This window comes from Convolutriloba macropyga, unplaced genomic scaffold, assembly GCF_964194025.1.
Source record: "Convolutriloba macropyga unplaced genomic scaffold, txConMacr16.3 SCAFFOLD_6244, whole genome shotgun sequence".
Taxonomy (NCBI): Eukaryota; Metazoa; Xenacoelomorpha; order Acoela; family Convolutidae; genus Convolutriloba; species Convolutriloba macropyga.
The window spans coordinates 8817-13038 of NW_027453537.1; the positions used below are offsets into that span (position 1 = coordinate 8817).

Consider the following 4222-nt stretch of genomic DNA (forward strand, 5'->3'; position numbering starts at 1 on the left):
CCAAGAGAGCATTTGAAGGCGAAACTTCTGCATGGGGAAGCTGCATCATGAACAAAAGTTTATATCGAGTATTATGTTGACATTAGTAGGCCCTGGCCGAAAGCGCAGCATGTGAAAGGTATAGATAAAAGTTATCGTTGCAGTCAGTACTGTGTAGTTACTAGTAGCTGGATTTAAGCTCGAAATGAGACACTGTTGGTGAAACTTCATCATGAGAACGTCACAAGCTGATCACGCTCCATGATATGACTAGTATTATGTTGCTTCTAGTAGGCTAAGCGCAAGCCGAAACATCAACATGTGAAAGTCGTAGAATTTTGCGATCAAATTGTGGCTAGTACTGTGATGTTACTAGTAACCTTGTGTTACGTCATATGGCCAAGAGAGCATTTGAAGGCGAAACTTCTGCATGGGGAAGCTGCATCATGAACAAAAGTTTATATCGAGTATTATGTTGACGTTAGTAGGCCCTGGCCGAAAGCGCAGCATGTGAAAGGTATAGATAAAAGTTAGCGTTGCAGTCAGTACTGTGTAGTTACTAGTAGCTGGATTTAAGCTCGAAATGAGACACTGTTGGTGAAACTTCATCATGAGAACGTCACAAGCTGATCACGCTCTATGATATGACTAGTATTATGTTGCTTCTAGTAGGCTAAGCGCAAGCCGAAACATCAACATGTGAAAGTCGTAGAATTTTGCAATCAAACTGTGGCTAGTACTGTGATGTTACTAGTAACCTTTTCTTACGTCATATGGCCAAGAGAGCATTTGAAGGCGAAACTTCTGCATGGGGAAGCTGCATCATGAACAAAAGTTTATATCGAGTATTATGTTGACGTTAGTAGGCCCTGGCCGAAAGCGCAGCATGTGAAAGGTATAGATAAAAGTTATCGTTGCAGTCAGTACTGTGTAGTTACTAGTAGCTGGATTTAAGCTCGAAGTGAGACACTGTTGGTGAAACTTCATCATGAGAACGTCACAAGCTGATCACGCTCTATGATATGACTAGTATTATGTTGCTTATAGTAGGCTAAGCGCAAGCCGAAACATCAACATGTGAAAGTCGTAGAATTTTGCGATCAAATTGTGGCTAGTACTGTGATGTTACTAGTAACCTTGTGTTACGTCATATGGCCAAGAGAGCATTTGAAGGCGAAACTTCTGCATGGGGAAGCTGCATCATGAACAAAAGTTTATATCGAGTATTATGTTGACGTTAGTAGGCCCTGGCCGAAAGCGCAGCATGTGAAAGGTATAGATAAAAGTTAGCGTTGCAGTCAGTACTGTGTAGTTACTAGTAGCTGGATTTAAGCTCGAAATGAGACACTGTTGGTGAAACTTCATCATGAGAACGTCACAAGCTGATCACGCTCTATGATATGACTAGTATTATGTTGCTTCTAGTAGGCTAAGCGCAAGCCGAAACATCAACATGTGAAAGTCGTAGAATTTTGCAATCAAACTGTGGCTAGTACTGTGATGTTACTAGTAACCTTTTCTTACGTCATATGGCCAAGAGAGCATTTGAAGGCGAAACTTCTGCATGGGGAAGCTGCATCATGAACAAAAGTTTATATCGAGTATTATGTTGACGTTAGTAGGCCCTGGCCGAAAGCGCAGCATGTGAAAGGTATAGATAAAAGTTATCGTTGCAGTCAGTACTGTGTAGTTACTAGTAGCTGGATTTAAGCTCGAAGTGAGACACTGTTGGTGAAACTTCATCATGAGAACGTCACAAGCTGATCACGCTCTATGATATGACTAGTATTATGTTGCTTATAGTAGGCTAAGCGCAAGCCGAAACATCAACATGTGAAAGTCGTAGAATTTTGCGATCAAACTGTGGCTAGTACTTTGATGATGCTTGTAGCCAACCGAATTGGTTGAAAAGCCCAATAAGTAAGCTAACTTGGGAGAGCTTGTTGGAAACCAAATGCTACTAGATTGGTCCAAATACATCCTTCAACAGGGGATCACTTGGCTCGCTTTACGAAGAGGAGCACAGCTATATGTGTTAATTCGGTATGAATCGCAAGATTTGTTTACCGACCTCTCTAACGCAAAAGGCGGTCTCGGCTTCGGCTGTTGACTGCGTCCGATTCAGGGTTATATAACTCTCGATTGAACACATTGATGTTCTATTGTTGGTGCTTCCAATAAAATTGGAACACTTAAAGCAGAACCGATTCAAATAATAGCATTCTGATCAATGATTGCATTCCTTGATCAAGAACTGCTGGAGTCATTGTGATGGCGAATTTTCTTCATAAGAAAATTGCAAAGAGACGGAACTTAATGAGACTAGTATTATGTTGTTTCTAGTAAGCGGAAGCTGAAACAGCAACATGTGAAAATCAAGTTTTGTTCAATGATCTCGAGGCGATAAGTACTATGAAGCAACTAGTAGCCTAAGCATGACTCAGATTTGAGACAGTCAAAAAGACTGGCGAAACTTCTTCACATGAAAGTTACATAGAGAACTACAAATGTATACAGCGAGTATTATGTTGTTTCTAGTAGGCGAAAGCTGAAACATCAACATGTGAAAGTTGTCTGCAAACTGTAGAACGATATGTGATTAGTACTGTGCTGTTACTAGTAGCCAGTCTGACTGTAGAAGCCAAGACAAAGGGAAACTAATGCATCTGAAAAGGACAAGTTATGGAAAGGTATGCACGATAAGTATTATGTTGTTTCTAGTAAGCGGCAGCTGAAACATCAACATGTGAACGTCGTTGTGTACAGTAACCTAGAACTATATAGTCCTTAGTAACGTGCATTTACTAGTACCTGTAATTGGTATTCAGACTCAGGCAGTTTGGAATAGTTTGGCAAAGATGCACCAGAGAAAACTGGGATTTGATACAGAAATTGTTGAATACAAGTATTATGCTGCTTCTAGTAGGTTGAATCCGAAACATCAGCATGTGAAAATTGAAAACATTTCTGGTTCGAATTGTCACAAGTATTTGGTGATCTGAGTAGCCAAACTCACTACAACGCCAATTGAAGGCAAAAATTCTCAACGGGAAAAGCTATTCTCATTGAATGAGCTAACAAGACGAGTATTATGTGCTTCTAGTAGGCGAAAGCCAAAACATCAACATGTGAAAGTCTTGCTGAACAAATTTAATGTTGTTGAGCTCAGTACCGTGTGAATTAGTAGCCATAATTGGCGAGCGAAAATTGAACTGGCGAAACTTCGTCTTTGGAAAATTGCAGATGCCGAGCACTTATTTTGCAACGAGTATTATGTTGACTGTAGTAAGCGAAAGCCGAAACAGCAACATGTGAAAGCTGTTGAAATTTGTGGTCATTTTGCAATAAGTACAAGGAGTGTAACTAGTAGCCAGGTCAAAATTTGGGATAAGAATGAGCAAAAATTCTGCATGAGAACAGTTGAAATTATGAAACTAAATTACAAAGACTAGTATTATGTTGTTTCGAGTACGCGAAAGCGGAAACATCAACATGTGAACGTTGTAACGAAGTTTCGTTAATTTTCAGCCTAGTACTGAGCAAGAACGAGTAGCCTCATCTCCAATCCCACGCAAAATGTAGTGAAATATGTGAGTGAACCTTATTCACGGTGAGGGTTTCCCGAGGTCTGTATTGCAGCGAGTATTATGTTGCTTCTAGTAAGCGAAAGCTGAAACAACAACATTTGGAAAGTTGGAATTAATGACTGAATGGAAACTTCGACCTGTGTTTGATAGTAGTAGCGAACAAAACTGCTGAATCGGTTTCTGTCTCATATTGGTCAGTGAACCAATTAAGAGACAATCAACTACATAACCTGAATTGGGCGAGAGAACCCCCTTAACTTAAGCATATCAGTAAGGGGAGGAAAAGAAATCAACTGAGAATCCCTTAGTAATGGCGAATGAACAGGGAAAAGCTCATCGGGAAGAGAAATGGCAACATTTCTCGGTGTCCGGTATGGTTTGATGCTAGACTGGTGAATTTGTCCTGATGTCTACTGGAAAGTAGCATCAAAGAAGGTGAAAATCCTGTAAAGGTCATTTTCGATACCAGTCATAATGGCTCATTCCTATGAGTAGAGTTGTTTGAAAGTGCAACTCGAAGCTGGAGATATGTCTCTCCAAAAGCTAATTATAAAGCGAGACCGATAGTAAACAAGTACCGTGAGGGAAAGTTGAAAAGCACTCTGAAGAGAGAGTGAAAAGTACGTGAAACTGTTGAAGGGGAACTGGAGTGAGCG

At 40.4% G+C, this 4222-nt stretch overlaps 1 pseudogene; it reads left to right on the top strand.

The window, feature by feature from the left end:
- Nucleotides 1-1957: 1957 nt before the first annotated feature.
- Nucleotides 1958-2109, top strand: LOC142358354 (5.8S ribosomal RNA; annotated as a pseudogene).
- The last annotated feature ends 2113 nt before the right edge of the window (nt 2110-4222 follow it).